The sequence below is a fragment of the Benincasa hispida genome, chromosome 11 (genome assembly GCF_027475165.1).
Source record: "Benincasa hispida cultivar pf3 chromosome 11, pf3_genome.v1.1, whole genome shotgun sequence".
NCBI lineage: Eukaryota > Viridiplantae > Streptophyta > Magnoliopsida > Cucurbitales > Cucurbitaceae > Benincasa > Benincasa hispida.
The window spans coordinates 67,673,821-67,688,942 of NC_143488.1; the positions used below are offsets into that span (position 1 = coordinate 67,673,821).

A 15,122-nucleotide genomic window follows, 5' to 3' on the forward strand; every position below is an offset into this window, starting at 1 on the left:
GATATGTTGTCGCACGTCCTGCTCCCACTTACTATGAACATTCTCTCCATTCACCTTGATATTGACCTACCCAAACACCATCCTTTAGGGGGACACTCCCAAGGTGCCATGAGGCCGAGGATAGATCTCACGGTGTGAACATAAAGGTAGAAACACGAAGAGATTTAAATGAAGTATCATATACCTCAAGTACCTCCACTGAATGTTCTACCTAGGGGTTCATTAACTTAGACCATCCGTCTACTGATTTTATCTAAGTCAGTTTAATTTGCTCAAAAACAACTCTTGTCTTTGAAATTAAACAAGTTTAAGTACTCATTAAACTCTTTAACGAACTGTACTCAAACTTGCATACATGCATCAAATCTATCTAATTCACCTTTTCAGGTAGGTTCCCAGGTAGGGGTGTTCCGTTTCCGTCTGCTTAAGTACCCCAGCCTAGATAGAACCCACCTTAGAAAAAAGGTCCCTTATAGATAGATTTGCTACACTTTTAATCTTTTATTAGTCAATTTAATCCTATTAAACTAATCAAAATATTAAACCTTAGGTTACAAATCTTATTAGAACTATGATCTTAGGTCTATCTCCACCAAGTTTTAAAACTCTTTTAAAACCATGATTCACGCCTAAGTCCTCATGCATGTCTTTCTTATTGATTTTAGTTCTAATTTCCCTTATAACATTATAAAAGAAACGACCAAAATCCATTCACATTGCCATTCACAACTAGGTATTTATAACTCTTTTAAATTTAACCTATGTGTCATGCTTCATTCAATGTCCAGTCATTACTATATATAACACTTATATACTTGGTAATGAACTAAGAAAACATGCTTCCATACACTCTTATACTATAATACTTATAATACAAAGATGATACATGTCTATGCTTAATGCATGCACAAATATAACTCTTATATTATATGATGCATGAGCATGCTCTTATATAATTTAAATCATGCAAACTACTATATCATAACACTTACAAGATAGAGATGATGCATGATCAATGCATAACCTAAGGTGGGATTTCAACTATATGGTATACCATATGACATATAATCAAACATACATCCTACGTACATTCACCAACGACTAATGGACTGGGATGATCAGCCTCAAAACCGAAAATTAAAATTTATCTATTACATAGCACCATTGAGCAAATTGGTTCACAGGAAAACTGGGTCTTGAACCGCCCAGGCAAAGCCTCCCTGATCGTTTAGTAAACTGGTCAAGTATCCACGATCATTTAGCAACGATTGAGGACCATTTATAATGTGATGAAACATGAGGCACTCAATCATTTAGCGCACTAACATTAGACGTGCAAGTCTAAACAATCGTTTAGAGGACGACGCTGCTGTGAAGCACGATCGTCTAGACAATCATAGAACAAGCGCTTAAGTAACATTTACTCCGCGATCGTGTAGTCAGGGACTAAGCGATGAAGCTTACTAAGCTACACGATCGTTTAGTGCGCGGGCGTCCACCTTGCTACCGAATATCTCATACTCAACAATTCTTACCCCATCGTTTGCACAACCTGACCAATGTTTGGTCGTCTTCTTCCTCGAAGTACTGTGTAACTCCTTGCCTTGAAGCTTCATCATGAGCGACTAACACATACTCAAACTCTTTGAATTACAGACTCGATAGCAAGTTAATATGCCCAAAAAACACAGAAGCCCTTACAATTAACTTTGAATGTAAAAGAATTAAAAAACCAGAGGCATCATCCCAGAAAACTCCATTAATTTACATCCACAAACACATGTTTAACACTTAAACAGAATGTAGACATGCTTCACCCACCAAGAATGTAAATGTTATTCAATACATCAATGGATTTGGAATATCAGTACCTGGCTCTAATACCAATTAAAGGAACTCTTATCAAAAAGTACCTATGAGCGGAAGCAAGATCGTTTCAAATTCATTGTGACAAAAATACAAGCATTCACAAACATACATACAAGTTATGCATTTCAAAATAAATTACAGCATGCTTTCAACAATTAAATACAAAATAACGAGAGACATACCTTTGAAGAACTCTTATTCTGTCTTTCTCTCGCTTTTACTTGGAACAGCACCTCTCGTTGTCGTTGTGATCACCCAGCCAATCGTCTACCCAAATCTCTCACTGTTTCTCAGCAAACGAACAATCTTCTACACGAACAAGCAGAAATTGGGATACCACCACTCAGCGACCTTGGTATTCTCGGAGTGAGAATCCAGGAGGTGTAGGCTATGTTGGATTTGGTAGAGGGAAGCAGGAAATAGTGATCGTATTAAACAACCAAGCAAGTGGGAGAGGTTTGTGTCTATCGTATAGACTTGTGCTTGATTATTTAGTAAAAGGTCGGTAGTAGGCCCTTCTTGGAGTCCTGCATCGGGTACTTAAGTAACATCTTGTCAATGTACAATGCCTGAGACAGTGCTAGCACTTTGTTCTTACGATCCCGAAATATCTGTATACTCATAACAAACTGAGCCTCTCCCAAATCTTTCATTTGGAATAAGGTCTCTAGCCAGTTCTTAACTACAGTCAGTAGACCTACATCATTCCTAATTAGTAGAATATCGTCTACATACAACACTAAGAAGACTACTAAAGCATTGATGATTTTCTTGTAGACACAAGGTTCATCAACGTTCTGGTCAAAGCCATACGACTTGATCGTAGTATCAAACCGTATGTTCCAAGATCGAGATGACTGTTTCAACCCATAAGTGGACCGATTCAGCTTGCAAATCTTTTTCTATTGACTTTGGGTTATGAATCCTTCGAGTTGCACCGTGTAAATGGTCTCCTCAAGATTGCCATTCAAAAAGGCCGTCTCGACGTCCATTTTCCAGATCTTATAATTATAATAAGCTGCAATGGACAGGAGGATGCGGATTGACTTTAACATGACAACAGGTAAGAAAGTCTCCTCATAGTCTACTCCTTCTACCTGGGTATAACCCTTTACCACAAGTTGAGCCTTGAAGGTTTGCACCTTCCCATCAGCACCCATTCATCTTGGTCATACTGAGTTGCCTTCTGATAAGACAAGGAAATCCTCAATGTCATCATTGAAGTACATCGACTCGACCTACATCATTCCCATCAGCACCTTGCCATAATGAGTTGAAGTACATCGACTCCATCTCGAGATCCATGGCCTTGACTCATTCATCCCAGTCAACATCCTCCATTGCCTTCTAATAAAATAATGAATCCTCAATGTCGCCATCTGCTACCATATCAAGGATTTCTGTGAAACCCAGATAGCGAACGGGCGGGTGCACAACCCTTCCATTATGTCGAGGTCTTTCAACTCCTAAGGTGGAACCGACCTACTAGATGAACTACCATCAACAATTCTTACTGATGAAGCAGGCTCTTCAACAACTCTTGTTGAAGTTTCAGTAGTTTCATTGGAAAATTCATGCAACACGACTTTACTTCGTGGACTGTGCTCTTTAATATGATCCTCCTCCAGGAAAGTAGCATTTGTGGAAACAAACACCCTATTTTCTGATCATAAAAATAACCCTCTCATGTACCTTTGCAGTAGCTTACAAAGAGGCATAACCTCGACTGTGATTCCAACTTCTTGGGATTTGCCTCAAGCACATGTGCAGGGCAACTCCAAATGCAGAAGTGATGTAAACTAGCTTTACGCTTGTTCCACAATTCTAGAGGTATCTCGCAAAACTCTTGGAGGGAACACAGTTGAGTATGCATACCGCAGTGTCCACTGCGAAACCCCAAAACAAGTCCGATAAGGAAGCGTAACTCATCATCGAATGAACCATGTCCAATAAGGTTCTATTTCTCCTCTTCGTTACACCATTTTGCTGAGGTGTACCCGATGCTGAGAGTTGCGAAATGATTCCATGTTCTATCAAATAGTCCTGGAATGTCGAGTCCAAGAACTCTCCACCTTGATTCGATCGAAGTGTTTTAATCCGTCTATCCAATACATTTTCAACTTCAGCCTTCAACTCTTTGAACTTTTCAAAGGATTTAGACTTCCATTACATAAGATAAACATACCCATACCTAGGGTAATCATCAGTAAAACTGATAAAATACCCATAGCCACCTCGGGCTCGCATATTCATAGGATAATAAAGGTCAGAATGTACTAACTCAAAAGGCTCTTTGGCTCGATAATCTTTTCCAGTAAAAGGTCATTTAGTCATCTTACCCTCAAGGCAAGATTCACACACCGGTAAAGAAGTTTCTTCTAACTCACTTAGAAGTCCATTCTTCACCAATCTATTAATTCTATTGAGATTGATGTGCCCTAATCAAAGGTGTCAAAGTTGAGAATTTTCTTTTGGAGAAATTCATCGACATTTAGTTTGAGTTATGGCAGTTTTAAACAGTTCTATGTAATGGAGGGAACTATGTGCTAAGTTACTTTCTAGATACGCTATACAAATATTAACACCATCTTTATGAAGAAACACTTTATCCACATTAAATGAAATAGTGTATTTAAATTGTAGCATGCACTTTACTGAAATAAGGTTCCTCTTAAGTTCAGGAACAATATATACATCATTCAAAATTAGAAACCTATTTTATAAAGATAACTGGATCCCTCCCATTGCCACAGCTAAGACAACGTGCTCGGTGCCTATTCATATCGTCATCTCACCAGCCTTCAGCTGTCGCCAGGATCTAATCCCCTGAAAAGAAGAACAAACATGATTAGTGGCGCCTGAATCAATTATCCATGCAGAATCATTATTCTCCACTAAACAAGTTTCAAGTACAAGTAAATCATATTTACCTTTATTTGTCTTGGCCTTAGCCTTGGCGGCCTTCCTTTCTTTCAACCAGCGAGGAAAGTTCCTTTTTCAGTGTCCATCTTTGTTGCAGTGGAAACATTTTCCCTTTTCAACCGGCGGCGAACACCTTCTTGGGCCGACAGGCGGCGGGTTAGTAGGTGCCTTACCTTTTCCCTTCCCACCCTTCTTCTTCTTCCCCTTTGCAGAGTTAGAAGTAGAAGGTGCAGACTTCGTTCCTGAGGTCGAACCTCTATGGAATTTCCTAGAAGATGAAGCAATATTTGCCTCAGCCTTCTTCCTCTCCTTACTATTCACTTTGTTAAGAACACATTACTAACAAAGTGTAGGAAGCTCTTCGACAAAGAATGTAGGATTATCCAAACCTGGCTACCCTCATTAATGGTAGACTCATTCAACTCTACCACATTGAAGTAGACCATCATGTTGAGCACATGTTCACAAACAGAGGTGCCTTCATCCATTTTGGAGTTGAATATATACTTTAGAGCCTCGTGCATGAGCTGTTCAGACGGTTATCCAAACATTCCCCGCAGGGACTCCATGATCTCATGTGCTGAGACCATGGGCTCATACTTCTTGGCCAATACTTCAGAAAGACTTGCCAAGATATAGGCTCAGGCCTTCTTATTTGCCCGTGTCCATCGCTCGTATGCCTCCCGAACATTTTGAGCGGCATTGGGAGCTGGAATAGGAGGACAGACCTCCGTAAGGGCAAACATGAGGTACTCGATGATCAGTATTATCGTGATCATGTGTTTCCATGTTGAAAAGTTATCGCCAGTTAATTTATCGGCGCTAAGCAAAGCTAATGTGGTTGTGGCCATTTTTAAAAGATTGTTGCTGAAAAACAAGCAAAACTTTAATTAGATTTTGCTAAACCACATTTTAACCAATTAATTTTGCAAAACATTTTCAAGTACCCTATGTGAAATACTTCTATTTTACAATGATGCCTCAGTGAGGCAGGATAAATGTCACTGGTGGGGTGATCAAATGCCCCTTCACTAGGATGAGACCTTCTCAACCATTAGGCAGAACCAACTCTTGGAACTGAACCTAACAACCACTATTTATTTGGTCCAAAACTGTTAACCTTTAACAATTCGGCATAAGTATGACCCCTCGCTTTCGGTGCCAGAGTCTCACCCTAATGAGCCCACCATAAGGAAGAAGTTGATTAGGACAAGAGATTAAGTAACCTTATCCTCTTATAGGAGATCAAATAAAGAAACGCGCAAAACTGCCATCCTATAGGGGGACACCCCCAGGATGCCTCGAGGCATGCACATAAACTTTATTCAATCCAACGAGGGAGACTGAGGGATATGCTGTCGCACCTCCCACTCCCACTTACTATGAACACTCTCTCCATCCACCTTAATATTGATCTACCCAAAGACCATCCTTTAGGGGGACAACCCCAGGGTGCCATGAGGCCGAGGGTAGATCTCACGGTGTGGACTATATAGGAGAAACGTGATTAAGTGAAGCATCATATACCCCAAGTACCTCCACTGAATGTTCTACCCAGGGGTTCATTAACCTAGACAATCCGGCTACTGATTTTGGTCTAAGTTATCTTTTTAAGTCCGCTCATAAACAACTTTTGTCTATGAATTACGAACAAGTTCAAGTAGTCACATTTAAACACTTTAATGAACTGTCTTTAACTTGCATGAATGCATCAATCTATCTAATTCACCTTTCCAGGTAAGTTCCCAGGTAGAGGTGTTATGTTTCCGTCAACTTAAATACCCCAGCCTAGACAAAACCCGCCTTAAACAAAAGGTCCCTTATAGATAGATTTACTACACTTTAACCTTTTTATTAGTCAATTTAATCCTATTAAACTGATTAAAAGATTAAAGCCTAATGCTAATCATATTAGAACTGTGATCTTTGGTCTATGTCATCCAAGTTTTAAACATTTTAAAACCATGAATTAAACCTAAGTGAGAATGCATGTCTTTTTATTGCTTTTAGTTCTAATTTCTCTTTAACCTTTAAAAAGAAACAACTAAAACACATTGCGCATAACTAGGTGTTTAAAACGCTTATAAAGAAACCTATGTGTCATGCTTCATGCAATGTCCGGTCATTACTATACATAACTTTTATATATAAGCGTAATAACCAAGAAAACATGCTTTACATACACCCTTATACTATAACAATTATAATATAAAGATGATGCATGTCAATGCTTTTTATGCATGCATAAATATAACTCTTATATTATATGATGTATGAGCATGCTCTTACATAATTAAATCATGCTTCTCTAAATTATAACATTTATAATAAAGAGATGACGCATGACCAATGCATAACCTAAGGTGGGATTTACTATATGTGCATACCATATGACATATAAATAACTATACATCTCATGTAATAAACGAAGGATTGATGGACCGGGATGAACCTTTACAAAAATCGGAATGAAATAACTCTATCATTTACATTTTCCATCGAGCAAACTGGTTCACAGGCAAACTGGGTCTTGAACCGCCAGGAGAACTCCATCATTTAGTAAACGCCACAAGTAAATGATCGCTCAGTGCACACTAGACGATAGTGCAAAAGCTAAACGATCACTCAGACGACAACGATGTTGCGAAGCCTGATCGTCTAGGCGATCGCTTAACGCGGCGAAAGGTAAACGATTTACCGTGCGTTACTCCGCGATCGTTTAAGCAGTTACTAAGTGCCGAAGCTTGCTGAGCTAAACGATCGTCTAGTGCGCGCGCGCATTAAACGATACCCGAGCATTCGATACTCAGCGATCGCTAACCCTATCGTCTACACAACCCAATCAACCTTTGATCGTCTTCTTCATTGAAGAACAACAACTCTTGCTCCGAACTTCTTCATGAACGACTCAAGACTCAAACTGACTTTGAATTACAGACTCGATAATAATCAATTGTGCCCAAAAATGTAGGCGTCTTTGAAATTAACTGAAAATGCAAAAGAATTAAATCAAACCGAGGCTACAGCCCAGAAAACTCCATTAATCCGCACATCCACAAACAATTTAACAATTAAACAGATAACAGATATGCACCCATCGCGAATGTATATGCAATTTGTTGCATCAATGAAATTGGAATATCAGAATCTGGCTCTGATACCAATTGAAGAAACTCTTAAACAAGAGTATCCATGTGCGGGTTCGGATCTTTTCTCTTTCATTGTGACCAAATTACCACACACATATTCTAACAAACAGGTATGCATTTTAACACTAGTTATAGGCATGCTTTGACAAATAAAATACAACAGATTGAGTAAACATACCAGTTGAAGACAATCTTCACTCGAACTCAATCCAGCAGAAGCGACTCCTCTACTGTCCTAATCGCCTAGCAATCAGTCGCCTACCAGCACTACGATCGTCTACACGAACAGCAACGCACAAACAAGCAGCAACCGGAGATGATACCACCACTTGAAGCCCTTGGTATTCTCGAGTGAGAATCCAAAGAGTGGACTTTGATGGAATTGGTAGAGGGAGAAGGAAAAGACGATCGTGTAGAACGACAAGCAAGTGGGAGATAGTAGGTGACTATCGTATAGTCGGGTGCTTGTCACTTAAAGAAAGGTACACGATCGTGTAGATTTTGCTAAGCAATCGTCTAATAATTAGTAAGCGATCGTTTAGAAAAGCTCGGTGCGCTAAGCGATCATTTAGAGAATGCGTATGATCGCTTAGTGCGCAGGTGTCCGATCGTTTAGGCGATGGGCGTTATCGCATAGGCTCTCAACTAAGCGATCGTAAAGTTTCCACACCATGAGCGATTTTTTTAAACTCTTGGCAAAATGAAACCAATTTTCATTTTATTCTTCAGTTACAATAACCAAAATTGATATTCCCACTATTGCACGATTCAGGAGAAATTTCCAGTCAAATTCACATAACTGACTAATTAATTAATAAATGAATATAGTCATATTATATTCTTAACCTATAGTTTGATATCATATATCTACTATAGTAATTTCTCCTCTACTTGATATAAATCATATTTATATCTAATTTCCTCCAAAACAATGTATCTCATACATTTAGTCAATTATATCATATATAATTAACTAGTTCAGTTATATCATATATAATCGAACTCCCTCTTGTGAATTTGAACATTTCAAACTGACCCAAAAATTGGTTCTTAACTTTATTCAAGCTACCTAGGGGACCTTATAGACCGGTGGCTCGAAGCTCCAACGGTACGTGAATAGCTGAGTTCTCAGCTCCTAAATCAGACGAATCCCTAAAATGGTAGGTTTGAGTCGGCGACCTAGCCACTCGCACCCATAAAAATCAAAGAACCGCCCTCAATGGCAGAAGTTCCCAACTCACTCAGGATTGAGGTCATGTTACCTATGGTCATCCTAGTGAGTGTAGTCTCTGTCATGAATGGTGTTATATAACGAGATGTTAACACTTCGTGATCAGGTCTTATACAAACTCTTTGTATAGAACGCCCCCGCTCGCATGTCCCCTACACAAATGATCAGGATCAGACCATCTATGACAAGTCACAACACTTGTAACCATTCCACAAAGCGGGCCGCATCCGTAGCGTTACCAAGATAAGGTTTCCCTTTTATATCCATATACTACAGACCATTTTGGTTATCACTTAAGACATGATCCACTTGTATGTCACCACAAATGCTTAAGTTACATACAGATAACCACGGATTTTAGGTTTATTGGTTTGTGGTAAAGCAAATAAAAAAAATAACTGAGCAAAATCAAGAAGTGAAGTAAAATATCATATATTATACATCACAAGCATTCGTACAAACTGTTTACAAACTATAGGACACGAGACTTTAGAGCATCAACCCCAACAACACCTTTAACTTCAACAACAATATCAACTTTGATTTCAATTTAGTATTCCCAATTCAATTCATCTAATCGTCGATTTCAATTCATTTTCTTCTTCTTGATCAATCATCACTAGGTTGTCTTTCTTCTTCGTGGATTCCATCGATCACAGGTGCACTTCTTCTTCTTCGATCCAAAAATTAGAATTCATTTCTCCAGAAAAATTGAAATATGAAACAATGAGGAAGAGAAGATTCATTCAATCATTCTTCTTCTTCTTCTTCTTCTTCTTCTTCTTCTTCTTCTTCTTCACAAAATGTTGGATATCAATATTGGTAGGATTATATATTGTATTATTATTTGTCTATCACTAATAGACAAAGATATAACTCTATCCTTGTCTGTCACTGATTGACAGGGATAGAACTCTATCTCTATCTGACGCGCCTATCTATGTTTATCCCTGATAGACAGAGATAGAATTCTATCTTTGTCTATACTTGATACACAAAGGTAAACGTCTATCTTTGCCTATCTCTTTACTTTATCTCTATTCTATTCTGAATTGAATTCACTATTTTGTATTGTATTTTATTAGCGAGATAGAATTATTTATTAATAGAACACGATAGATCCCTATTTTTGTCTATCACTCATCATTGTGATTGGATGTATAGTTGTTAGACAGAGATAGAACTCTATCTTTGTCATCACTGATAGACAGAGATAGATGCCTTTCTCTGACTATCACTAATAGATAGAGATAGACGCCTATCTTTGTCTATTTCTTTGTTTTGTCCCTGTTTTATTTTGAATTGAATTCACTACTTTGTATTGTATTGTATTATTAAGGTAGAACTATTTAGTGATAGACAATGATATATCATTATCTCTGTCTATCACTCATCATTGTGATTGGGTGTGTCGGTGATAGATAGAGATAAAAGTCTATCTTTGTCTATCAGTAATAGATAGAGATAGAATTTTATCTTTGTCTATCAATGATAGACAAAGATAGAACTCTATCATTGTCTATCTTATAGATACTGATAGAGCTCTATCTTTATCTATCACTTACAGACAAAGATAGAACTCAATTTCTATCTATCATTATTGGATATTTTCATTATAAGTTCAGTGATATTTTCATTATGAGTTTCTTATATTATTATTATTATTATTATTATTATTTGTAGAATACCATGACTATTCCTATAGTTGTTTTTTATGGATGACAATGGAATGATTATGGCTGCTATGAGAATTATGAGGTTGGTGGAATGTTGATAGATGATCGAATAGACTTTAATGGTTTAGCTGGTTTAATATATGAAGAGATTCAATTGAATGAGTTGGTAGATTCGTCAGTTCGACTGAATTTTGGTAAACATAGTATTCAAACAGTGGTTCTAATAAAAAAGAACAAAGATGTTTTTAGGTATCTAACTTTGGCTAAAGATGCAATCAGTAGATATCCATTAGTTGCTCAAGTAAATATTTATTCTTTGGAAGGGTCTTCTACTGCTATTAGTAGTGTAGGTGACGATGGTGATAGAATGTTATATTTAGGTTATTGTTCTTCTTGAAATGATAAATTTATAAAAGATGTGTATTTTTTATGGTGATTTGAAGGAAAAAAATGTATTTGAAAGTAAAGAAGTACTTTCAAAGTGTTTTTACATAAATGCAGTGAAGACTAATTTTCAATTTAGGACTACAAGATCAAATTTAAAATCTGTTGAGTTCAAATGTTTGCAAGAAGGCTGCAAATGGTATGTTAGGGCATTTCGGTATAAGAATAGTGAGTTATGGATGCTTAGGATGTACATTTCTAAGCATGACTGTCCATTGAACACAACTCAAAATTGCCATAGTCAAGCTTCTTCATCAGTAATTATCAATTGCTTGATACATAATTTTAGGTTCATGTCTATGGATCAATCCATTTCTAGAGACATTATCCATAAGGCTCGTACAAAGCTTGAAGTTAATATAAGTTATTAAAAAGCTTGGAGGGCAAAAGAACACAGAGTAAAGATATTAAAAGGAGATGCAATTGAATCATACATCTTGATTCCAAGATTTTTTGAAAATTTGAATGAAATAGGTCTAGGTATGATCCATTTTCCTTAGCAAATTTTTATCTCTTTCCATTGTAGATAGAAAGTGATAGACAACTATCACAGTCTATCTTAGATAGTCAGGGATAGTTGTCTACAACCATCTATCTTAGATACACAATAATAGACATCTATCATTGTTTATCTATACAGTTTTGTTACTATTTACACTGATAGAAATATTTTTATGTATTTTTACAGGTACTTACACTGCTTTAGAAATGGATGATAGTGGTCATTTCTGTTGGGGTTGATGCCCTAAATCTCATAGGATCCTATAGTTTGTAAACCTTGTATGAACAAACATTTATGTGATTAATAATATTTGGTATTTTATTCACTTTGTCTATGAAATATTTGATATTTTAGTTGCATTAACCAAAAACCAATAAACTAAGATCCGTGGTTATCGTTGTAACTTAAACATGTATGTGGAGACATACAAGTGGATCGTGTTTAAGTGATAACCTAAATGGTCTGTAGTATATGGATAATGCTGGGTACCTTATCTGGTGACACTCCGAGTATGGGCCCGCTTTTTAGGTGTTACAAATATTGTAAAGTGGTACAAATGATCTGATCCTGATCATTCATGTATTAGACATGCGAGTGAGGATATTCTATACAAAGGAGTTTGTATAAGACGGGACCATGAAATATTTAGTCTCATTATATAACATCGTTCATAATAGAGACTTTCATTTTACTAGGATGACCATAGGTAACATGATCTTAATCCTGAGTGAGTTGTGAACTCTTGCCTATGAGAGCAGTCCTTTAATTTGCATGGGTGAGAGTGGCCAGATCACCAACTCAACAAACCTACCATTTTAAGGATTCGTTTGATTGGGGAGCTGGGAACTCGACTACACAAGATGGAATTCACTTCTTCCCTGAAGCAGTGGCAAGTAGATAAATTGCTTCTTTAAGGGCTGGTTCCGGGTCTTGAACAATGTGGCGCCACACCCTCTCTTGGCCCAAGAGGGGTTTAGTCATAGAGGGACTATAATCTATTGTTCATTAGAGGGATCAATGGTACTTAAGGAGTTAGATGTAACTGAAGGAACTCTAATTACAGAGGACCTATGAGCGGAAGCGGATCGTCCAAATTTCATTGTGAAAGAACTTATACATTTATAGTCATACTAAATAGATTATGCATTAAGTAATAAATTATAACATGCTTTGAGTCAAATACAAAGGATAAGGAGACAATGCCTTTGAAGAACACTTATTCAAGATAATCCTCGATCAAGCACGAATGCAACGACCAAGAACTCGATCTCCCTCGAACACCAACAAGTAGAAACTCTATCCTCCAACAATTGAACACAACCACAAGATTACCTTGGTATTCTCGATTTGAGAATTCATGAGAGGTGGGCTCTGGCTTATTTTGGATTGAGGGAAGGATTGGAGTGAAGGAGGAGACGATCGAGTAAACGAATGAACGTATCGTGTAGAAGATGAAAGTCTATCGCATAGACTAGATACTCAATCGTTTAGACTCTCAAGCTATCGTCTAGTAAACTCGATGCTATCGTATAGTCACTCGATAGTTAATAATCTAAGCCGTGTGAGATTTTGAAGTCAAATTTTATTTTATCTCAAAATTTCCATAAAACCGTATAACCACCCACTAGAGGTAGTTATGAAGAAAAAGAAATTTAATTATCATATAATTAATAAATTATAAATAAATACAATAACTAACTTATGATATTATATTTTAATCTATAGTTTTAATATTATATCATATACAATATATAAAGCATAGTTTTTTTTTCTTTCTTTAATGACATTTAATATAAATCATATTTATATTAAATTTAATAACTATGAATCGTATTCCTAGAATTTATATTTGAATCATATTCAAATACTAGTTCCTCCAATCAAACAATAATGTATCAAATACATTATATCAATTATATCATATATAATTTAATTAATTTAATTATCAAATTCCCTCTTATTAATTTGAACATTTTAAATTAACCCAACAATTGATTCTCAGCTTGAATCTATTGAGCTACCAAGGGGACCTTATAGACCTGTATCTTGAAGCTCCAATAGTACGTGAATAACTGACTAAACTCTTTAATCACATCATCCACCATCCGTTAACTGCCAGACACTCCACAAAAGATCGACAGTTGCACTCTTCGTACTACAAATATATTTCTGTGTCGATTAGATATAACCAATCAACAATACAATGACCCTTCACAAATCGCTCATAAGTACAACTGGGCCAAATTACCGTTTTTCCCCTGTAGTTACATCTAACTTCTTAAGTACCACTGATTCCTCTAATGAACAATAGATCATAGTCCCACTATGACTAAACCCCTCTCGAGCCAAGAGAGGGTGTGGCGCCACATTGTTCAAGACCCAGAATCAGCCCTTAAAGGAGCAATTTATCTACTTACCCCTGCTTCAGGGAAGAAGTAAATTCCATCTTGTGAAGCTGAGTTCCTAACTCCCCAATCAGACGAATCCCCAAAATGTAGGCCTTTTGCGTCGGCGATCTGGCCACTCTCATCCATGCAAATCAAAGGACCACCCTCATAGGTAGGAGTTCAGAACTCACTCGGGATTAAGGTCCTGTTACCTATGGTCATTCTAGTGAAATGAAAGTCTCAATTATGAGCGACGATATATAACGAGACTAAACATTTCGTGGTCCGATCTTATACAAACCTCTTTATATAGAATATCCTCACTTGCATGTCTAATACATGAATGATCAGGATCAGATCATTTGTAGCACTTTATAACATTTGTAACACCTACAAAGCGAGCTCATACTCGTAGTGTCACTAGGATAAGGTACTCATGATTATCCATATACTACAGACCATTTAGGTTATCACTTAAAACACAATTCACTTGTATGTCTCCACATATATGTTTAAGTTACAACGATAACCACGGATCTTAGTTTATTGGTTTTTGGTTAATGCAACTAAAATATCAAATATTTCATAGACAATGTGAAAAAAATATCATATATTATAAATCACAAAATGTTTGTTCATACAAGTGTTTTACCCCTTCACAAATTGCTCGTAAGTACAAATGGGCCAAATTACCATGATTTTTTGGAAGAGAAGAGAGAGAGGTTTTGAGAGAAGAATTAGTGTGATATCCTTGAGAAAATCACAGAGTTTTTTTTTTTTTTTTTTTTAAGTATCAACCAAAAGAGAAGAAGAAGAAGAACCATTTCTCTATAAAACCACCACACAATCACGTACGTAGTTGAGAGAGGAGTTATAACTCCCCCCCCCCCCCCCCCCAATAATTATTTCAAAAATTAAATAATACAACAAATTATTTAATAA

General features: G+C 36.9%; 1 pseudogene; it reads left to right on the forward strand.

Moving 5' to 3' along the window:
- Window positions 1-15,122, forward strand: part of LOC150032826 (uncharacterized) — a 70,691-nt pseudogene that overhangs the window by 21,847 nt on the left and 33,722 nt on the right.